At 42.8% G+C, this 24435-nt stretch overlaps 2 protein-coding genes across 2 annotated transcripts in view; both read right to left on the bottom strand.

Moving 5' to 3' along the window:
• The window catches only part of EXTL1 (exostosin like glycosyltransferase 1), a 61820-nt gene that overhangs the window by 34219 nt on the left and 3166 nt on the right, over window positions 1-24435 (bottom strand). The gene's annotated exons all lie outside the window — the stretch shown is intronic.
• The window catches only part of LDLRAP1 (low density lipoprotein receptor adaptor protein 1), a 632547-nt gene continuing 624414 nt past the window's right edge, over window positions 16303-24435 (bottom strand). Inside the window, exon 10 of the transcript XR_014176144.1 lies at window positions 16303-16346. The gene's annotated coding sequence lies outside the window, so the exon portion shown is untranslated. The remainder of the gene's footprint in view (window positions 16347-24435) is intronic.

The raw sequence follows: 24435 nt of genomic DNA on the forward strand, positions 1-24435 counted from the left end.
CTTTCTGAGTCTTTAAGTCCTGTGCCTTTGTCTTCTTTCCTTCCTTTTTCACTAAAATAAGATAATTTTTGTTTGGTAATGACAGGATACAAATTTGGCAAATGATTATCACTGTTTTAGGGCTTGGGTAGGTTTCCCAACACCTATCTGTGTATCAGGGTACAGTAGATGGCAAAATTTATGTAGGTCATTTAAACAGTATTTTTTCAAACTTAGCAGTTTTTAGAACATGTAGATTTCAACTCCCAGAATTCTCCAGCCAGCACTTTTGGCTGGGGAATTCTGGGAGTTATAATCCATGCAGCTTAAAATTGCCAAGGTGGAGAGAACGCTGTTTAAATGACCTATATAAATCTTGCCATACGTACCATGAGAGGTAACGTCCGCCCTCTTAAATTTGTTGAAGTTGAGAAACACGGATTTAGAATCTCTGCATGGAAGGGAGCTCCATCTTCTATATTTTTCTTCATACTGGTTAATCTTAGCCAGAGGCAACCTTGTCACCGCCCCGAGTCCCTTTTGGGAGAGGGGGCGGTCTATAAATATGAATAAAAGTAAAGTAAAGTCACTATTTCCTTTTTCTTATGCTTTCTAAATCCCCAAATCCAAAGCAGAAACCTCTGCCCTGAAGCAAAATGGGTCTCACAGGGAATCAATTTTTTTTTCCCGTGTTAGCAAACTTACCCTGTATGAATGGACCTGTACAGTGCACCATACACCAATCAAACAACACGGGCTCACATCAAACCTCAAGACATAAACCAGGATCCCCCAAAGTGGTCAATATCAACCCACCAAAGTGGTCAATGAGACTATTCAAGGGATCAATGTTGATGCTGCTGCTGTTATTGTTATTCTTAGTACTATGAGTTAAAGTAGAGGTAGAGGTAAAAGTTCCTCTTGCACATATGTGCTAGTCGTTCCCGACTCTAGGGGGTGGTGCTCATCTCCGTTTCAAAGCCAAAGAGCCAGCACTGTCTGAAGACATCTCCATGGTTATGGCTGGCATGACTAAATGCCAAAGGCGCACAGAGCGCTGTTACCTTCCCACCAAAGGTGGTTCCTATTTTTCTACTTGCATTTTTACATGCTTTCGAACTGCTAGGTTGGAAGAAGCTGGGACAAGTAATGGGAGCTCACTCCATTACGTGGCATTAGAGATTCAAACCGCCGAACTGCCGACCTTTCTGATCAACAAGCTCAGCGTCTTAACCCCGTTAAATTAGATTGGAATGAAAAGTGTCCATCTCTGCAATCAGCCATGAAAATGGACTAGATCATTTTTGTACTGTTACTATTCGTTACTATTCAGTTACTACTGATATGGGCAGTGAATGGATTCAATCTTAAACAGACGAAAACAAGAAGGCAATTCCCTACCTTAACAGCCATCTGTTAAGGGACAAGTAACGGGAGCTCACTCCGTTATGCGGCGCTAGGGATTCGAACCGCTGAACTGCCAACCTTCTGACTGACAAGCTCAGCATCTTAGCCACTGAGCCACCGTGCCCCTCTTATGAGTTAAAGTAGTCTTTATTAAATTATTTTCATGTAATAAATGTTGTGGGTTGATAAACAATCTCAAATTTCTTGAACGAGATGACGATCCCTACTATGAACATAAACTAATTCAGATTTCTGGGTTGATTTAATATGTTAACCGTGTGGACATGATTAGAATGTATGAAATACACTACAAAGCCTATGTAACAAAAAAAAAGCATTTGTCCCCATAGACCAGGGGTGTCAAACTCAAGGCCCGCAGCCTGCCTTCGGCCCTCAGGAAGCTTAGATCTGGCCTGCGGGGCAGCCCTAGAAACAGCGAAGAATCGGCCTGCGGTGCCTCTGCCAGCAAAAATGGAACTCAGGAGTCCGTTTTCGCTGGCGCCCCCGACATGAGTGATTCAAACTGGTCACACTCCCTGCCTCCCCCAAGGTCAAACACAGCCCTGATGTGGCCCTCAATGAAATCGAGTTTGACACCCCTGCCATAGACAAAAAAAATGCACAGAGATGGGCATCTTTTTAAAATGAGGGTACGTTGAGGAGAATTGGGCCGTTTTAGGTAATTCCGGAAGTGAGGCATTTGTAAACACGGCCACAGGACTGGGAGAATCTGAGCAGGGACGTTCAGCATGCAAAGCTTGCATGAAATCAATGCAGCTCTGGTCAGAAGCGGCAAACAGCCTGTGACTGGATGGAGAACAAGTGCCATGGGGCTGGAGAGCATCCAGCAATCCCTGAAACTGCCAATTCTTTGTCCCAGATACAGGACCACATGCTTGCAGTGAACTAGCTACAGAGTTGGCAGGACCATCCCGGATTTCTTTCGACATCTTTCGAAGGAGTTTGGCAAGAGCCACTGATAGCTTGTCTAAGCCTGATCTATGGGACAGCATGCGCACACAAAAAATAGAAGACCCGTTTTAAAAGGCTACCGACTTCAGCCAAGAGGCCACGAGCCATGGATAATTTAGCAACAAGAGTCATTGGGAGCTAGGTGGATACAGAGGGGATAAAATAATAAATAAACCACAGAAATTCTGACATCGGGTCATTCTGTTCCTTCAGGATGGCTTTCTAAAAGTGAAACCTCATCAGGAAGGCCGGTTTGAATTTTAATTTTTTTTTCAAAGAGGGAGGATTGTAAAGCTTCAGCATATGAATAGGTACAACGGGCTAAACCCAGGATGATAAATATAATTAATAAACATAATAAGCATAGTTTATTTATTTATTTATTTATTTATTTCTTAGATTTTTAGACCGCCCCTCTCCCAAAAAGGGACTTCACCTAACTTGCTGCAACAAACAAAAGAAATGTTATTACGTCTAACTAACATAATGGCCTGGGTTAGCCAATGTTCTAATGAATTCGTTTGGTTTCCTATAATAGCAATAGTACTTAGATTTATATACAGCTTCATGGTGCTTTGCAGCCACATCTAAACGGTTTACAGAATAGAATTCTTTATTGGCCAAGTGTGATTGGACACACAAGGAATTTGTATAATTGAAGTCTGTGGCTGTCTTGTTGGGTTGCAGAGCCAAACCAGACAGTTATAGAGATGAAGATGACAGACTCAATAATTCCTCTGTAGAACTGAATCAGCAGCTCTTTCAGCAGTTTTAACTTCCTGAAAGAACGCTGGCGCCGAAAGAACATTTCCTTGTCGTGCTTTTTTGCCGACATTTTTGATGTTAGGTGTCCATTTTAAGACTTGAGATACGATAGAACCTAGAAACTTGAAAGTCTCTACTGTTGATACTGTGTTGTCTAGTATTGTAAGAAATGGTAGTATAGGTGGGTTTCCTCCTAGAAATCGACCACCATTTCTACCGTTTTGAGTGTATTTAGTTCAAGATTGTTCTGGTGGCACCAGAAGGCTAGTTGTTCAACCTCCCGTCTGTATGCAGATTCATCGTTGTCTCGAATGAGACCAGGGCCGGATTTAGATGAAAAGAGGCCCTAGGCTATTCCACTTATGGGGCCCTTTCACCTCCCATTTTTAAGTTTGTAAATTACATGAGAGATAATAAAATACATCATTACTGTGATATATATCAATATATTAAATGAAACATGTTGTAATTGGTACTAACCTTTATAAAAAAATGTGGCACGGATAATAAATAAAAATAAAAGTCCCCTCTTGATCTTGAGGCCCTAGGCTGAAGCCTAGTTAGCCTAAAGGAAAATCCGGCCCTGAATGAGACCCATCACGGTTGTATCATCTGCAAACGTCAGTATTTTAACAGAGGGATCTTTTGAAATGCAGTCATTGATGTATAAAGAGAAGTGGAGAGAACACACAGCCTTGAGGGGCTACAGAGTCAGAATATTGCCCCCAACAATCTGGGTCCTCATGATACACTAAACAAGCTCACCTAGCCCCATTTCAGCATGGCTTTCATTACTGATGATGCCACCTAGCTGGGTAAATGAAATATCTGCACGAAAACAACCAAGGTGAGACAGTACCAAGGACGCCACAGTGACGCCACTGAGCTACAAATCTTCTCTTCTGTCGGGATACTCATTCTTAAACAGTACAATGATAAACCATAATAGTCCAGGTAAAAATAACTACAAAACCAGGACTCTTCCTGTTACAAATGAATGCATATTCTAAGCTAGCATGACTGTTTCTTCTTCATCACTCCTGCCCTCTTCCCCCTGTCCCTTGCAAACTCTGTTGCTTTTAATAGATGTTTGACAAGCATAAAATCAGCCGGGGACATTTTTTCTTAAAGATAAAAGTTGAATGTTTCACAGTTGAACTTCTAACACTCTCATGGCTGCCAAAACTTTAGTCTTTTGGCACTTGGTACCAAACAAATAGTTGATGGACTATAATATTTTCTAGTGATTATAATAACATCATCTGCCTATCCCAGATCCTTGGGAAGAACTCAATAGGTGAATAAAAAAGGCCAAATCCATTCTAAACATCTGGCTGATTGTGTGATGAACCATAATAATAATCCTGGTTTACAATATGGCTCCTTGAGTCCATATGTAATTAACCAGGATTCCAAGAAGAAATTTACATGATGAAATAATTAAACTCTCTCCATACAGTTTGAGGCAGTGGTGGGATTCAGCCAGTTCGCACCACTTCGGGAGAACAGCTTGTTAACTTTCTGAGCAGTTTGGTGAACTGGTTGTTGGAAGAAATAATTAGGGCAGAGAACCGTTTGTTAAATTATTTGAATCCCACCACTGGTTTGAATGCATTCGGTATCAAAGTACAAGGGCACGATTTCTGCAAGATCTAATTTTTCCAGGGGGGAAATATTCTGTGCCCTCAATGTGTTCTTGTGATTTGTGGCTCAATCGAAACTTGTCCAACTTCAAATAAGAATGGTGGTAGCAGCAGCAACGGTTGCTAAACCAGCATTGACTTTTCGTGCATTTTTAACTGAAAGGAAGAAGGAGTGCCTCAAATTCTTTTGGCACTCCAACAAGCCCCAAGGAGACTAAAAAGGAACTAGGCTGCCTTTTAGGCGAGACAAGGAGCAAAGCAAATACTTCTGTCCTCCAGCTAAGTATAGATGTATTAAGGGTTTTCTTCTCTTAATCCTGTAAAAGTGTGAGGACCACCAAGCCAACATTCCAAGCCATGATGCTTATGATGGTTGAGAACTCAGGGAGTTGAATTCTCAACACACAAGGAACATACCAGATGGCCACACTGGTTTTTTCCCCAAGAAACCAAATTCAAAGAACCAATTCCCAATTCCTAAGTCTACTTGCAGAGTTTTCTTGTCAGAAAAGAAAGCTCTCGTCAAATTATAACTTGGAGCCACCTCTGCTGGTCCATGATCATGATAAAGATGTGATCTTGAGTCACCAGCTTTTTGGCAGTATTATTACGGAATCATAGAGTTAGAAATGTCTGAAATATCTTCTTGTTCCAGAAGCTAGAATTGTGTTTGCACAATAGAAAAGTGAAGAGATTCCTATAGAGGAAAATGTAATAAAAGAAAATATTAGAATGTGCAGGAATGGATAGATCAACACTTAAAATTAAGGAAAAGGAAGAAACTGAATATTTTTTAACATGGGAATCATTTTATCAATGGCTAAGTAGGAGAAACAGAAGTTAGAAACATGGTAATATAAGAGAAGGATTAATTATATAGGGAAGGTTTATTAAAATTGATAAGCAAATATTATTTTGCGACCTTCTGACAAGCAAAGTCAATGGTCTATGATCGTGATAAAGATTTGATTTGGAGTCAGCAACTTTTAGGCAGTATTATTACAGAATCATAAAGTTAGAAATGTCTCAAAGATCTTCTTGTCCCATCTCCTGCTAATATAGTTTAAGTAATCCATGGCTCTAATCTAGCACCTCTGATAGGTGGATAGCAGAGGTGGTATTCAGCAGGTTCTGACCAGTTCTGGAGAACCGGTAGTGGAAATTTTGAGTAGTTCGGAGAACCGGTAAATACCACCTCTGACTGGCCCCACCTCCATCTATTCTCTGACTCCTGAGTCCCAGCTAATCAGAAGGGAATGGGGATTTTGCAGTAACCTTCCCCTGGAACAGGGAGGGAATGGAGATTTTACAGTATCCTTCCCCTGCCACGCCCATCCAGCCATGCCATGCCCACAGAACCGGTAGTAAAAAAATTTGAATCCCACCACTGGTGGAGAGCCAACTTAGAAATCTCCAAGAATTTTTTTATCTTCCTAAATTGTTTGTTCCGCTATTGAATAGCTTGCTTTATCAATAAGTTCATCCTAATGTTTACTCCAAATCCTTACTCTTACAATCTACTCTAGCTAGTTTAGTCCCTATTACTTTAGAGCAGCAGAGAACACCCTGGTCAGTGTCTCTTCGCACTTCTACCATCGGGCAGAAGACATCGAAGCATAGCCAGCCAAACAAATCGGTTTAAAAATGGTTTCTATCCTTTGGCTGTAAGACTCTTAAACACAACCACAATCACTCCATGAACAGGCGGAAACATATGACTAGTTTTTCTTTCTTTTTCTTTTTTCTTTTCTCTAATTACTTGCATAAGGATTATTCTTTATACTATTTATGTTGTTTATGTTTTTTGTCATGGATTGCACCAGTGAGGCTAAAACTAATTTCGTTGTATACATGATGTACAATGACAATAAAAGCTATACTACATACTGTGCGTGCTCCAGCCTCATCGTCTCTGTGTCCAACTTCTTCTATGTTATGTGGGGAGCTTTATTTTTCCAGCTAAACCTAATTCAACTCCATCTATTTTCCTTCACACAACTTTACCTTTATGCCTTTTACCAGCATGGAAAATCACTAGTATTTTTTCCCACATACAATGGGTTGGTTCTGCCATGAGGTCTGATGATGCTACTAGCTTGAACAATTATTATCCAAGGATGCTCCCTTTGAGGACATGGCTAGGAGCCATTATGCAAACAGAGCCCAAGGACAGCTTCCCAGAAGTGACCAACAGTCTTCCCATTAAACCAAAAGCGCAGGAGGCAGAAAGCCAGAATTAACTGCCTATAACTAATTTCCACATTTGAAAGCAAAATTACTTGTCAGAATTCCAGCATTATCACTGCAAACGATTTCCTAAAAATCTTATTAATTTCAGTTCTGAAAGAAACATTCCTTCTTCTCCTATCCTGATGTGTTTGCGAAATGACCTAAAAACAGCTTTAAGAGAGAGGAAGTTCCAGCCATGTACACATAGACGGGGGTTCTAAAGTTACAAGGCAAAAAATATTGGAGAAAAATACATACATGGTTGAAAAAATGGTAAAGCAGCATATAGATCTAAAACCAGAAACATTTTTGTTGGGCATTTTGCCAGAAAAATACAATAAAGGGAATACATACTTAATTTTACATATGTTAACAGAAGCTAGAATTGTGTTTGCACAACAATAGAAAAGTGAAGAGATTCCTATAGAGGAAAATGTAATAAAAGAAAATATTAGAATGTGCAGGAATGGATAGATCAACACTTAAAATTAAGGGAAAGGAAGAAACTGAATACTTTTTAACATGGGAATCATTTTATCAATGGCTAAGTAGCAGAAACAGAAATTAGAAATATGGTAACATAAGAGAAGGATTAATTACATAAGGAAGGTTTATTAAAATTGATAAACAAATATTATTTTGCGACCTTCTGACAAGCAAAGTCAATGGGGAAAACAGATCCACATATCAACGGTTTTACTAATTTAACACATGCAGTGCTTCATTTAACAACCATGGCATAAAAGGGCATAAAATGGGGCTTACTTAATAATGGCCTTGTTTATCAACAAAAATTTTGGGCTCAATTGTGGTCATACATCGAGGACTACCTGTCTAATACTCCATTCAACTAAAGATCCTTGTGATGCACTGGCCAGGTGTGCTACAAGCCAAGTCCAAAAAGGAAAGGATTACCTGTACAATAAAACTACATCTTTTGCAAGGTTGAGGCAATGATATAGCACAGAACTGTCTTATTTCAGAATTTTAAAGAAAAATTCACAATGATTTGAGCCAAGGTGGCACAGTGGTTAGAGTGCAGTACTGCAGGCTACTTCAGCTGACTGCTAGCTGCAGTGCGGCAGTTCGAATCTCACCAGGCTCAAGGTTGACTCAGCCTTCCATCCTCCCAAGGTGGGTAAAATGAGGGCCCAGATTGTTGGGGGGCAATATGCTGACTCTGTAAACTGCTTAGAGAGGGCTGTAAAGCACTCTGAAGTGGTATATAAGTCTAAGTGCTATTCCTTCCTTCCTTTCTTTCCCTTCCCTTCCCTCCCAGCGCTTAGAATGCAGTATTTCAGGCTGCTCACTGCCAGGAGTTCGATTCTGACTGGCTCAAGGTTGACTCAGCCCTTCATCTTTATGAGGTCGGTAAAATGAGGACCCAGATTGTTGAGGGCAATAAGCTGACTCTGTAAACCACTTAGAGAGGGCTGTAAAACCAGAATGAAGTGGTAGATAAGTCTAAGTGCTATTGCTAGTGCTACTTCCTAGGTTAAGAGGAAGAAGCAATCAAACAGAGCGTGACATGGACCAAAAGAGGCTAAAACGTTTTTTCTTTGATGTGTGCTAGCATCCCAAATGTAAGAATTCACCTCAGGGAAGCATTTCAACATCCAATCCAAAACTTTTCCTAACCGTCTTCCCTGGCTTATAAAGGTTGCTCTGAGTGCAGTTTTTACACCCTTCTCAGGTTCTTGTTCCCTGGGGCCATAACTGACAGCCTCTCCTAAATTAAATGCTAATGGCCATGTAAATGATTCCATACAGCCAAAGTAAGTAAATAACTTGCAGATTGCTGAAGGGGCAGAAACGTAATCCTAAGGGAATGACTATGGCACTATTTATTCTTTTGTCAGAGAAGCAAAGTAAGAAGAAACTCGGACTTTGCCAACTGAGGAAGGATTCTCCTACCTGGCAAATTCTTTCATTGCGTGTGACGGATGAATCCACATCGATATAGCAACCTAGTTATGTCAGGCAAAAGAACCAGCAGAAAGAGTTATTTGTGCATTCATACACCCAGTTATCGGATGAATAACTTTTCTGCAGTTTTTTTTCTTTTTAACGGTTCATTAGGTATGAGATACGGTAGGAACCAATTCCGTTTCAAAGGGGGGAATAATATTTTAGTAACACTGTCATTACTGTATTGGGATTGGGATTCTTACATGTTCTTTAGTTTCAAGATGGTTGTTGTGGCCCGCCAGCAGACCTGGCAGCGGATTCGTACAGTGAGGAGGTTGGGGAGGAACATGGGCCAGTCCTGGAGTCTGGGGAAGGCTCTGATGAGGGCTCTGTGTCGGAGGCAGAGAGGGGACCAGAGCCGTATGCCAGTTATCAGCTGCCTTGTCCTAGTTTTCCAGAGGTTCCCTCCCATTTCTCTACTAGATGAAACAAATCAGAGTAGGTAATTGTTTTAGGTGAGCTTCCTAGCATTTTAAGAGTGCTAGACTGATCTTCAGAAATAGCCTAACTGATAGGTCACAGACCCAAAGGAACAGTTGCACCGAGCAAAACTCTCATTCACTTCCCCCCAACACTTGCCAAAGGGTGCCAGACCTGTTTTCAGAAATAGCCCGGCTATCAGATAAGAGGGGAAAATGAAGGAGAGCAGAAGAAATTAGGAAGAAGGAGCAATTGATGTTGTGACCCACCAGCGGCGAGCAGAGCTGGCAGCAGATTCGGACAGTGAGAAGATTGGGGAGAAACATGGGCCAGTCCTGGAGTCTGGGGAAGGCTCTGATGAGGGCTCTGTGCCAATGATCAACTGCCTTCAGAGTCAGACATCAGTGGGGCAGACAAACAGCTGGAGCCTGTTCCCAGTGTGTGCATGCGCAGAGTTGCCAGATGAAGGGAACAGCTAAAGAACAGGGATCAACTTGGGAGTAAGGCCACAAGTGGATGATGAATGGCCCCTCTCAGAGAGGACATAAAAGAGGCGCGAAAGGGGAGGGGAGTTTGCAGGAGACCATTAGTTCGCTTAATTGATTCATGACTCTCCAAGACTCCTTGCCAAGTTTTACAGATATCGGCCTATCAGCTCTCCAAGCCAGAGAAGGTCTGTGACGGTAAATCCTCCCTTGAAAGACTTTGCTGGATGTGAATGAGCCGAATTCACAGTAAATTAATAAAAGGGGTTTTTGTCAGGACAAGAAGTTTGCTTCATGCTCTTGGGAAGCCTCGGTCAGAACAATAGTTGAGGAATATGTAGGAATCCCATCTTTCACTAATTCAATAATCTCACAATAATTCACAGTCTTAACATCATCTCTGTCCAACACTGAACTATTTCAAATCAAGAAATTAAATCTTTTCCCCCACTATTTTCCTTCTCCTTTTTTTCTTTCTTTTCTACTTTTCTTCAACTTTTTTTCCTTTTTTATCTTTCCAGAAAAAAGTTTAACCATACTCTTCAATTATACAGAAGAGGGGGGTAAATGTTCACTAGGGGCTGAACTTGAAAAAACATGAGAAAAGCTGCAGTTTTCTTGGGCTGCATTTGAGGTGACTCATTAAAGTAGCTAGCTTTTTCTTTCCTCAAAGAAGGAGGACCTTGGGGAAAAAAAGACACCGCTCTTTTTAAGTGATGTGGCTTGCGCAGTCCCATGGATTCTGAAGCACGTCTTCCAATTGCACAACTCCAATGTTCAGTAATGCGTAATCGAGGATGAAAGCCATAGTCATGGGAGAGATGGAGCAGTAGAGACTTGTTCTTTGTGCTTGTGGTCAGGTGCTGCAATTGCACATCAAAGATGATGTCTTTGGCACCTATTTGTAAAGTTAGGAAATAATTATCTGTGTGCTTATCACAGAAGTGCATGCATTTTAATCAGTGGTGGGATTCAAAAATTTTTTACTACCGGTTCTGTTGGTGTGGCTTGGTGGGCGTGGCAGGGGAAGGATACTGTAAAATCTCCATTCCCTTCCCACTCCAGGGGAAAGTTACGGCAAAATCCCCATTCTGTCCCGATCAGCTGGGACTTGGGAGACAGAGAATAGATGGGGCGGGGCCAGCCACAGGTGGTATTTACCAGTTCTCCGAACTACTCAAAATTTCTACTACTGGTTCTCCAGAACTGGTCAGAACCTGCTGAGTACCCCCTCTGATTTTAATGCTTCATACATACATACATACCAACAAATCACTATCAGGCCATTGTTGGCAAAAGCCTTTAAGTTGCAGAGCCAGTTAATACTTACTTAATTCTCCGTAACTTCTCAGGAAATCTCATTTGGTCTATTTATTTCATGGGACACAAAATTTACGCAGCTATGTATATTTTGCCTGGGGTGTGGTGTAGTGTGGTGCAGTGGAATAGAATAGAACAGAACAGAAAGTTGGAAGTGACCTTGGAGGTCTTCTAGTCCAACCCCCTGCTTAGGCAGGAAACCCTACACCACTTCAGACAAATGGTTATCCAATCTCTTCTTACAAAACTTCCAGTGTTGGAGCATTCACAACCTCTGGAGGCAAGTTGTTCCACGGATTAATTGTTCTCACTGTCAGGAAATCTCTCCTTAGTTCTAAGTTGCTTCTCTCCTTGGATAGTTTCCACCCGTTGCTTCTTGTCCTGCCCTCAGTTGTTAAGTGAGTAACTGTAGTTGTTAAGTTAGTAACACAGTTGTTAAGTGAACCTGGCTTCCCCATTGACTTTGCTTATCAGAAGCTCGCCAAAGGGGATCACAGGTACCCAGGGACACTGCAATGGTCATGAGTATGAGTCAGTTGCCAGGCATCTGAATTTTGATTCATGTGACCATGGGGATGCTGCAACCGTCATAAGTGTGAAAAACAGTCACAAGTCGCAGAAGTTGCCACTTTGAATGGTCACTAAATGAACCGTTGTAAGTTGAAGATCATCTGCACAAGAGGCAGTTTTTAAACAGAGGAAGACATTTACTACTTGAAGCCTGTCTACTACAGTATATAAAGGTACACTTATGGTGATGGTGTTCCTTCATCATGTTCGAAGAGGACCTTGATATCTAACAGGTTGTGGACTGTCCACGATGTGTCTGCAGTTCTATACGGGCACGAAATATTCTGCCACAGCTTGGGCAGACCTGTGTGGGCACCATTGCTGCAGCATTTGCAGCTCTGGCTCTGCGGAGTGCCTCGCTTCTCTTGTGCTGTGGTTGTCCTTCTGTCCTCAGATGTCTGGCAGCCTTGGTGAATCAATGTGTGCCATGTCGATCCGTCTTGTGCCAGGGTTTCCCAGGAGGTGGTGTCGATATCCAGGGACTTGAAGGAGGCTTCCAACGCCTCTTTGCATCGCTTCCTTTGTCCCCCTATGCGATCGCTTTCCTTGAGACAGCTGACCGTAGAGGAGCTGTTTGGGGATGCGATAATGGTCTGGCATTTATGGTACAAATATAATAAATACCGTAACTATAAATATTGAACAATAATATTTGATGCAGAAATCATCAAAGTCTCCAAGGCTTGCTTTCATCCCCCAGAACAAAGAGAGATTTTTAGAGAGGACAGGGAAATTCATCACACACACACACACACCCCAACAGGAGGCTCAACTATATTAAGATGCAAACGAGACATGAAGAATTTCTCGTCTCAGAAATACCTAGCATGAGGTCAGTGCTTAGCCACCCCTATTCAATCAGAAACTTCCTCTCTTTCTCTCTCTCCCCCCACCCCCAGCTCCTCTCGTCAGCCGACAATTCAATCTGTGGCTCCTGATCGGATTCCATCTGCCTCCCTGGATGTCCTGCACGCATCCCAACGCAAATCTACTGGAAGTGATGTTTTCATTAAAGAGCCCATATGGCTGCTTTTAAGCGTTATTCCGCCTTTTTCTGCAGGTGGTTTGGCAGAAGGTAAGCCTATCTGGTGAGGTCCCCCCCCCTTTTGGAGGAACCAGCTGGTGCAACAAAATAAAATACCCTTGGCTGCATCTGCGCGAGAAACACAATTAGTAGGAAGAAGACTCACAAGGGACTCTTCAGAAATCACTCTCCCTTTCCTTGCCTGGTAATTCCAGAAGACCTCTCCGATTACGGAGTAACGATTACTCTCTCCCAGTTAATTTACTCTGGCTATACACCGTCATAACTCTCTTTAGAGCATAGCTACTTAATAGTAAACCGGGGAGAGGAAACTTCTACTTCTGACCTAGAGAGCTCAACAGAAATTGAGGAAATGCTACGACAGCAATCAGGTCACAAAGCAGAGGGATGGATCCAGGGGTGGGTTGCTGCGGGCTTGCATGGGTTCGGGAGACACTCTAGCTAAGAATCTGCCCAGCTCGGAGAACCTGCAAATCCCACCCTTCACTGGCCCCACCAGTGGTGAAATCTAATTTTTTTTATTTCTGTGGGCGTGGCTTGGTGGGCGTGGCTTGGTGGGGTCATGTGACTATGTAGTCATGTAACTGGGGGAATCAAAAAACAGAAAGTCACTTTAACAATGTCCTGCTGGAGCAGGGTTGGACTAGATGACCTCCAGGCCCCTTCCAGCCCTGGATTATTCTCTGAAGCTGTGTCTAGTACCAGGTTTCCTTCCTCTCCTTTTTCCCTCCCTTTCTTTCTTTCTTTCTTTCTTTCTTTCTTTCTTTCTTCTTTCTTTTTCTCCTTTCTTTCTCTCTCTGTCTGTTTCTCTCTGTCTGTCTCTCTCTTTCTTTCTTTCTTTCTTTCCTTCTTTCTTTCTCAGTACCCCCCACATCCCTGTTTTTAGTCTAGCAGGCTTCAAGGAAGCCTGCTGGGAGCAAAAATGGACCCCACCCCCCCACCCCATTTTTGACCCACCCCGTTTTTGACCCACCCCCATCCCCCGTTTTTGGCTGGGAGGAAAAACGGCCCCTGCACCCTCTGTTTTTGGCTGTGCGGTGTGCAATCGTTGGAACTTTTTTAAAAAAACTTTTTTTAGTATTTTTTTTACTACCAGTTCTGCGAACCAGTAGCATTTTTTACTACAGGTTCTGGCGAACCGGCCCAAACTGGTAGCATTTCACCCCTGGGCCCCGCCCATCCCACCCTGCCCCACCCCTCCCAGGAGTCCCCACGCGGCCCGTTTGGGATTGCCAGGTAAATACAGGGCCTGCTCAGAGGCTCGGGGAGGGTGAAAAATGGGCCTCCCGGAAGTTCTGAAAAGCCAGAAACAGGACCATTTCCGGCCTCAGGAGGGCCTCCAGAGCCCGTGGGAGGCTCAAGGAAAGCCTCCAGAGCCCGAGGAGGGCGAAAACAGCCCCCTCGGCATGGTGCAGGAGGCCAACTAGGCCACACCCTCCCAGCAATCGGGCAGAGACCCCATTGCTAAAATTTTTGAAGGAGCCCATCCCTGGATGGATCACAGACGTCAACAGCTGCCTGCCTCAATATCATCCAGTTCCTTAAAATCAGCAGGAAAAAAGAGCAACCTGTACCATGGGAGAGGGGCGTTTTTGCCCTCTCTGGCTCTGGAGACTTTCCTTGAGCTTGCCCCCAGGCTCTGGAGGCCCGAAACAGGCCCATTTCTGGCCTTCCCAAACTTCCGGTAGGTCTGTTTTTTGCCCTTCCCGAGCCTCCGTGTGCCCTGCACTTACCTGCATCCAAAACGGGCCGCGTGGGGACTCCGTTGAGGGGAGGGGAGGGGTGGGCGAGGCCAGCCAGGAGTGGGATTTGGAGATTCTCCAAACTGTACAGAAACCTAGCTAGCAGTTCTCCCGAATCCCTGCGAGCCCCAGTAGCCCATCCCTGACATGGTAAATATTTAGAAGAGGATCACTTTGAATATGGTGAGTGAACATTGGGCATCAGCTGAAAATGAAGGCCCAGACAAGGTGGGGAGAAGTGCTGAAGTGCCACTCAGCAGCCAGGCAGGGTATTTTTAAAATCCTTGCACGCAACCAAATAGACTCTGCTGCGGATCTGGCAGCTCTTTGATGACATGTGTGATGCATTCAAAAGCAGCATCTCCGTTCCTATTGCAGCTTCAGTGAGCATCTCGGCTCTTGGCAAAACGATGGATCCGTGCCTTCCATGCAAGGATGCATCTTCGCTTTCTCTTGGGCCTTTCGTGCAAAGATACACCGATATGAAAAATGCACCGCCAGAAATGCTCGGGCTGAAATGCCCTGTGATCTAAATCAAGATACAGATTTTATTTTGATTTTAAATTAATGAATTCATCTACTTTCTCAACATCCTTCCAGGGCCCCAGCAAAGCATTTTTTTCACATCGCTATCAGCATTTCCAGGCGCAAACAAGATCCAGAGAAAGTGGGGGAGGGGGAAACGCCCCCGTATGAGGAAACAACTGGGTCGTTCCAGGACTAAAGTGGAGTCTTTATTTATTTATTTTTTAATTTGGGCCTTGCTTTTTTCTCCATGGAATTCAGCTTGCACCTGCAGATGTGTCTCCCCTGCAGCCCACATTTATCTTCATTAAAATATTGACTGGCTTCACACAGTAGGCTAAATCAGGGTGGTCTGTTTAACACAGTGCTTCTCAAACCTGGCAAATTTTAAGATATCTGGACTTCAATGCCCAGAATTCCCCATCCAACAAGCATTAGTTTAACGTCTGCATCTTGCCTAAGCTGTGTATTTTAGATTTGATTTTGAAAGTCAACATGGCACTATATCCATCACACCAGTATCAGCCTAAAGCTCATACAGCCACAAGATAGATAAGGCAGATGATAGAGATAGGTAGGTAGGTAGGTAGGTAGGTAGGTAGGTAGGTAGGTAGGTAGGTAGGCGGGTGGGTAGGTGGGTGGGTGGGTGGGTGGGTTGGTGGGTGGGTGAGTGGGTGGTTGAGTGGGTGGAGGGAGGGAGGGATAGATGGATAGGTAGGTAGGCAGGCAGGAAGGCAAGTAGGTAGAATAACAGAGTTGGAAGGGATCTTAGAGGTCTTCTAGTCCAAGCCCCTGCTTAGGCAGGAAACCCTACACCACTTCAGACAAATGGTTATCCAACATCTTCTTAAAAACTTCCAGTGTTGGAGCATTCACAACTTATCTTCTTAAAAACGTCCAGTGTTGGAGCATTCACAACTTATCTTCTTAAAAACTTCCAGTGTTGGAGCATTCACAACTTATCTTCTTAAAAACTTCCAGTGTTGGAGCATTCCCAACTTCTGGAGGCAAGCTTGTTCCACTGATTAATTGTTGCTTCTCTCCTTGATTAGTTTCCACCCATTGCTTCTTGTTTTACACTCAGTGCTTTGGAGAGTAGTTTGACTCCCTCCTCTTTGTGGAAGCCCTGAGATACTGGAACACTGCTATCATGTCTCCCCTAGTCCTTCTTTTCATTAAACCAGTTCTGCAACCGTTCTTTATATGTTTTAGCCTCCAGTCCCCTAGAATCTGGGGAAGCCAGATTCACCTAACAACAGTGTTACTAACTTAACAACTGCAATGATTCACTTAACAACTATTGCAAGAAAGGTTGTACAATGGGGCGCAAACTCACTTAACCAATGTTTCACTTAGCAACTTAAATGCTGGGCCCAATTGTGGTCGTAACTCAAGGACTACCTGTACCAGAGGTGGTATTCAGCAGGTTCTGACCAGTTCTGGAGAACCAGTAGCAGAAATTTTGAGTAGTTCGGAGAACCGGTAAATACCACCTATGGCTGGCCCCGCCCCATCTATTCTCTGCCTCCCAAGTCCCAGCTGATCAGGAGGGAATGGGGATTTTGCTGTAACCTTCCCCTGGAGTGGGGAGGGAATGGGGATTTTGCAGAATACTTCCCCTGCCACCCTCACCAAACTACGCCATGCCATGCCCACCAAGCCATGCCCACAGAACCGGTAATAAAAAATTTGTAATCCCACCACTGACCCGTATTTACCCCAAACTGAAAATATAGGAGATCCCTTCCTGTCCGATATGCTACATAACATGGGAGGAAGCTAAATGCACCCAAGGCCATTCCTCTTAAGCTAGCCGATTCCTGCCAGCTGAACAGCGCTGCCCCAAAGCCCTTGTTGTTGGTTGTAAGAAGCCACACAATTGGGAACCTAGCTGGGAGCAGGTCCTGGGCTGTGACATTGCAATGCAGCTCCAGACCCAGCAAAGGAAGGGAATCTCTCCGACATATTGTACACATGTAGCAGAAGTCGAATTTGGCAGGTTTTTCTCTGCTGTTCTAAGTGAGGCATGCTCTCATCTCACTGGTTTCACACTCCACAGGAGATCCAAAAAAATAAAGCTTAGCTTGCAAATTAACCGACTGCAGCCTCTTTGGGCAGGCAAACCCAAGGAAAAAGAAGGTAAAGGAATCAGAGAAGGGGTTTCCTCCACAAATGATTAATAGTGCAAATCTATGTACTCAGGCTTCAGTGTAATCTATGGGTTCACACACTGGGGTGAGCCATGATTTGCTCAACCGTGTCTTATCAAATAAATTACAATGGGGCAGCTTTACCCAAAATAAACAATGAGGAATTGTGCCAAAGGAAGGGACTGGGAGGGCTGCAGCCACGGAGTTCAGATATATTTCCCAGGTCTCTATTTTTATTTTCACCTGCTCTATTTTCACCAAGAGTAGCTAGAATTTCATGGAGCAAGAGCTAAATTTTCCTTCAACAGGTTTTGCAGGGGAAATCTGAGAAAAACTAATTCACTTGAATGCAGATTCAAACTACCAATTATCAGTATATGTATAGATGGGTTTTGATTTGGCAAAACCGATTTGCACCGTAATGAGAATTAGGAACTTGTTTTTATTCATTGTACATTGTCACTTTATGGAAAACAAGTTGATTATGGGTTTAAGGATTTTATTCAAGGGTGACAATTTATACCGATGCAAGATTTTAATATTATTTTGCAAAAGTATTGTTTTTCATCATTATGGCTACAACTCCCATTTTTATTCAAGGGTTAAATGCCACCCCCCTATAAAGTTGCCTTGCATAGTTTAATGGTCAGAAGGAAAATAGTAAAAGCTTTATTCCAGTTATTGATTAGTTGTTCTTGGGACAACTGTCCCCTTTCCAAAGCAAAACAGAAGAAACCCAAATTAAGCAAAATTGATACCCACAAATTGGACACAATTAAATAGATGGATAGGGACACGGTGGCTTAGTGGCTAAGATGCTGAGCTTGTCGATCAGAAGGTTGGCAGTTCGGCAGTTCGAATCCCTAGCGCCATGTAATGGAGTGAGCTCCTATTACTTGTCCTAGCTTCTGCCAACCTAGCAGTTCGAAAGCATGCAAAAATGCAAGTAAAAAAATAGGAACCACCTTTGGTGGGAAGGTAACAGTGCTCCATGCGCCTTTGGCATTTATTCATGCCGGCCACATGACTATGGAGACGTCATCGGACAGCGCTGGCTCTTCTGCTTTGAAACGGAGATGAGCACCACCCCCTAGAGTCGGGAATGACTAGCACATATGTGTGAGGGGAGCCTTTACTTTAAATAGATGGATGGGGAAAATATTTACATTTATATGCACTACAGAAATTCAACAGCAAAAAAAAAAAAGAACATTTAAGGTCTAAAATATCAAAAAAATATTTAAGGTCTTAAATATCAGAAATAAAGAAACCAAACAAACATTAATTAGGAAACAGTTTCACAATCATTGGTCCATCGTGTAGAAAATGGATTGAAAATCTCATGTCTATAAAACAAATTACTGCATATCTTCCAGGGGCTTGTAGAAACCATTGAAGTATATGCGAAAGTGAGATAAAAATCAAGAGTTTTCAGGCAGAGTTAGGCTAGCCTTAATTGTTCAAATAAAAGGTGAAAGATATATGCGGGTTAGTTTCACCCAAGAGAACTGGTCATGCATACCAACATTTATGACTGTTGTGAAATTCAGTACAATATAAAGTTCCTTGTCTTTTAAGTTAAGACCATATTGCTCAACTCTGCTCCTGGTTTTCTTGCAAACGTTAAGAAAAAAAAGACATAATGAGAAACTACAAAGTGCAAAGGAAGAAATTATAGTTTGAATTCCAACTCCAGCCCTGGGTTGAAGACCATAATAAGATAATCTTTGACTTACAACCAGTTGCTAAATGATTGCTCAAAATTACAATGGACCAACTTATGACACAGATTCAAAATTAACACAGCTGCTGCTCCTCCCCCAATCATAACACTGAAACCAGGCTGCATTTTGGGCCTTTTTATTTATTTATTTGTATCCCGCCTGTATTATTTTTACAAATAGGCAGCCCATAGATGCAACACACCTTCCTCCTATTCGCCCCACAACCACCATCCTGTGAGGTCGATAGGACTGAGAGATAGTGACTTGCCCAAAGTCACCCAACTGGCTTTCATTGCTAAAGCGGGACTTGAACTCACGGTCTCCTGCTTTCGAGCCTGGTGCCTTAATCACTAGGCCAAACTGGCTCTTCATTAGACCATTTGCATCATCCTGTGGTTACATGACTCCAATCTGCAACTTTTCTTTTTTTTTTTGCCAGAAATGGCCTTTTACTTCTGGTTTCCAGCAAAAAAAAACAAACCACAATGGATTTGGACAATGGATTAACTTAACAGCTTCAAGGGTCACATATAGACTATGACATTTGCTTATGGCCACCACTGTTTAACAAGTGGCACAACTTGCAACCATAATTCTTGACTCGAATATGGTCATAAATCAAGGATTACCTGCAGTCTGATTCTTTTTCCAGTCTTGGGTTTCTAATCGGACTTTCAAATATGATTTCATTGCTCTGAAGGAAGAAAGGGCAGTTGGATAGTGCCAGAACATCTATATATATATATATATATATAAATGGCTGTGTGTCTGTGTATGTTCCAGGATAACTCTGGAACGCCTCGAGCAATTTCAACCAAACTTGGTACACAGATGACTTACTCTCTGGAAACAAATACTGTGGGGGTAAGGCACCCCCAACACCCCTCAGGGGAGTGTTCTGTTAAGATACAGCCTGTTGTGCCTTAAAATGTCTTCTACTGTACTGTTGTAAAATGGCTTCTACTGTACAACGCTGTGGAGTTGCCATGGTAACGGCTTCACAGTACTCCACAAGGGAGCTCCCTCTGGTAAGGGGAAAAATCCAATATTAGAAATTACGTTTGGTCCAGACATTTCCCCACTATAAATAAATACCCGGGCAAAGCAGGGTTATCAGCTAGTTTCCAATTTAAAAAAAAGTAGTACAGAGCAGCTCAGCGAAGGAGTTATAATACAAAAGTAACTCTTGTTCTAATAAATCCTGGTTTATGTGACAGAGCGTGCCACAGCAGACCCATTCTCCCTTGCCTACATATATATTAAAAGGACACACCAGCACTAAGATATCTAGAAAGCAGAATAAGTCCCAAACAATATTTCAAACCCGCAAACCATTTCTTCTCAGCTGCTTTTCTTTACTTACCACATCAACAGTTTTCAGTTCTGGACTGTTATCCGAATCATACAAGGCAACCATTTAAACACTCACAAAACCACACTTCTGCTTTATTGATGAATAGGAATAATGTAGAAGAATCATGCCTTGGATTTTTCTATTATTTCAAAATTTTAAACAGTATCTAAATCCGCGGTGAGGCTGAAACTGAAAGGGCTGGTTGGAACATGAGCTCCAATGTGGCTTGAATGACTGCATTCGCCCATTATGGTGAGCCAGATCGTGGTTTATTTGACTTTATCTCTGCATTTTGCACAAACTCAACCACAGAGGTTTCTATACCACGGGTTATGGCTTAATACAGGGGTGGAAAACTTGATTTCATTGAGGGTCACATCAAGGTTGTGTTTGACTTCTGGGGGCCGTGGTGGGCATGAGTAGCGTGGGAGTGGCCAGCTTGACGTCATTTGTGTCGGGGGCGCCTGTGGTGGCCGGAGTGCTCTGCCAGCGAAAACGGACTCCCGAGCTCTGTTTTCTGCTGCCACGGCCTCCTGCAACCCTCTGCCAGTGAAAATGGAACTTGGGAGGGCTGTTTTCGTTGGCAGCACCACCGGGGGTTGGTCCTTCTCTGTTTCCCAGGATGGACTGCAGGCCAGATCTAAGTACTCCACCGGCTGGATCCGGCCCCCAGGTCTTGAGTTTGACACCCCCGGATTAATACATTGTCTGAATGAAGCCAAAAGTGGTTTATTCGACAGCTATGGATACATAAACATAAATTTGGTATCCAAAGAGTTTGTTACCAATAAATAAACTGTGGGTTAACAAAATGTCTAAACCCCTTGTGTCCAGAATGTTGAAACCAAATGAATCTCCACATCTCTCACCTTTTCCAGCACGTTTATGGAGATAAGATAGTTAAACCTATCTGGTTCAGAGTCACAAGCAATGTTTGTGCATGTGCAAACTGGCCCCTGAGTCTTATCAAATGTGTATTGGTGAGACCACTGCTATGCTCATTACATTTTCTTTGAATTCTGGTAAGGGATGAGTCACACACGCACACTCAAGAAAATGGAAACTGATCTGCTTAGATTATCTGACTTTTAATGAGGTGATGCCTGAAAAAAAAATCCCTCTATATTATCTTTCCCATCCAGCAAACTGAGCAGTGACATCTAAGGGGATAGTGTCAAAGAAAAGGAAGATCAGAGAAATGACTCACCATCTGTTACTCTCCCCGAAACCCAAAATCACATTCTATATCAGCACAAGCCTGCAGAGCTCAAGATTTCTCAAGGTGAGAAGAAAAGATATAAAGCAACTTCCTTCCCTGATTCATCCAATATCCGGTGCTCACATTTGCTCTTCCACAGCGTTTTTATGTACTACCTATCTAAGCGGAAGAGTAGCACGGAAGAGATGTATTGCTATATGCATATAAATATATACATGTCCAATACATCTCCCTCCCCTCCCCTCATCTTTTCACATCCCTTTGTCTCATTTCCTGGACTGAAGATCCTTTGGGGGAGGGGGGGGTGCAGATATTCTTTGAGATGTTGGGTTTTTATCTATTGGCCCCTTTTTTCTGCATTCACCCCACATCCTTTCTGTGCAGCAGTTTAAAAATCAGAGTTTTAATAAGTTTGGGAGAATACCACATTGCCCTGAGTCTGGAAAGAGACCTGTATGTTCAAGAATTTATTTTCACAACCTGTTACATCCAGACGTTCCTTATAAATATCACTCAGGGGGAAAAATCAGATACCTGTCCTTGAAGTACAAGAATTTTATTTGAGAACTACATAAAAATTGTGCACAGATATGCAGACACGCATGCTATTGTCTATGGTAAACTGGTGGCCAGAAAGTCACCAGGCTAGAAACCAGGAGACAGTGAGTTCTAGTCCTACCTTAGGCAAGAAAGCCTGCAGTGTGACTTTGGGCCAATCACCAGAAGACTGTAGGTTCTAATCCCGCCTTAGGCATGAAAACTAGCTGGGGGACTTTGGGCCAATCACTGACTCTTAACCTAACCACCTCACAGGGTTGTTGTAGTGGGAAAAACAGGAGGAAGAAAGAGTATTAGTCACCTTGGAGCTATTTATGCAAATTATGAAGGTGGAGTAAACAAATAATGAAATGTTGAAGGACGTGGAGGAAGCATGTGGGGGAAAACATATCTACAGTATAATAAAGCCAGGGAACAATTGTCTTTGCATCACAACAATTGCTTTTCTGGGACTTGAAATCCGTCTCTGTTTGCCAGAAGACGGTGTTTTTATAGGACTGACTGACAAATGGGGAAACAATAACAATCAAATGCTCAGAATACCAAGAATTTAAAGCCATGCGGATATAACACCCCTTTATTTTATGGGATTAAGCAGCAAAAGAAAAGTGTAAGAAATGTTTCTAAAGCAGAATTTTAGAGCGTGTTATTATTATATGCAAATTATTGTCATATATTTCATTAGAAAAAAATAGAAAAAGGTGTCACGGATGGACCCTTGCAGATTTTGCTTATCAATCAAAAGTAATCTATTTGCTCTATATAGACATTCTTAAAAAATATGAGATATATGGTTTCCTCACTAGCCTAACGACATGTTGACTAACCTTTCATACAAATATCTTGCACGCATTTATGTACTCAGGTTCAGCCTATATCCAAGGGTTAATTAAGGCAGGGTGGATTTACTCATAACATTATCAACAGATTTGTGCCCTAACTTAATCAACAAATTCCCTCACCTTAGGCATGAAAAACTGGCTGGGTGACTTTGGGCCAGTCACAATCCACCTCACAGGGTTGTTGTGGTGGTGAAAATAGGAGAAAAGGTGTATTTGCAGCCTTGAGTTATTTATACACAATAAATAAAGGCAGGATAAAAATCAAACAAATAAAATTTTAAAATACGCTTACTGAAAAAAATGAATTTGTGAAGACATGCAATGATAAATAGAAGTCCAATGCCCAATGTACCACTGTACCTTTGAATACTGGATAAATATTTCTTCAAAAACCAAAAGGAAGACTCTTCAAGGAAAATAAGAAGGATAAACATGATCACATAAAAGAACCCAATGAACTGTGAGCAACGTTCTCCTCCCTTCTGAAAATAATTTGCAAGGTACGTCAATTTCAATAAATCAAATATGCAGTTTAGTGGAAGGTTATAAACCAGCTGTTGCCTCCAGAACTGAGCAGGAAAGACTAATGTATGCCTCTAACACAACTCTTTTATTACAGTGCTGCATATGTCCCATGGGAGCTTAAAAGTCACACAGAAGTCTTCAAACTTAGTTTGTTAGGAAGCCCAAGAGATAAAACAAAAACAATGATTGCTTAGCTAGTCCTACTGACCTTTAGTTTAGTCTAAATACTGCAGAAGACAATCCATATTGCTTCAGCCCTACAAATCATGTGAAATATTGAGAAAAACCAACATTTGCATGCTGAAATATAGAGGCACCAAATCTCAGAAATAGGGGAGGGAGAAGAAATTAATTTCTTGTGTTTTTGTCTTTTATCCTACAAAAATAGACTTCAACTTCAAAGACAGGAGTCCTTAAACCATCCTGGACAAGAAAAGATTGGACAAAGGTTTGTTCTATATCAGCGATGGCGAACCTTTTTTGGCTCGCGTGCCACAAGTGGGGGGAGCGCAGGGGGGGTCGTGTGCGGGTGTGCCGCACCCATAATGCAACGTGCGACCCGCCCAGTGCGCATGCGTGCACAACGCGCGACCCCCCATTTTTACATGCTTTTGCCGCCCTCCCCAGGCTCCAGAGGCTTTATAGGAGCCTGGGGAGGGCGAAAAGAGCCTCCCCCGCCCACCGGAGGCCCTCCGGAGGCTTCAGGGACCGTCCAGAGGCTTCCCTGAAGCCTTCGGAACGCTTAAAACCACCCTCCGAGCAAACCGGAAGTGACTATAAAGCCCCTGGAGCCTGGGGAAGGCGAAAAATAGCTTTTAAAAAGGTGAACTCAGCTGGCCAGCGCGTGCATGCGTGCTGGCCAGCTGACAGGGCAGCGCCTCGCGTGCCCTGACAAATGGCTCCGCGTGCCACTTGTGGCACGCGTGCCATAGGTTCGCCATCACTGTTCTATATAGTACATTAAAAAGACTCTTGACATGGACAAGGTATTGG

Source organism: Natrix helvetica (assembly GCF_964273705.1).
Source record: "Natrix helvetica genome assembly, chromosome: 9".
In the NCBI taxonomy this organism is placed as follows: domain Eukaryota; kingdom Metazoa; phylum Chordata; class Lepidosauria; order Squamata; family Natricidae; genus Natrix; species Natrix helvetica.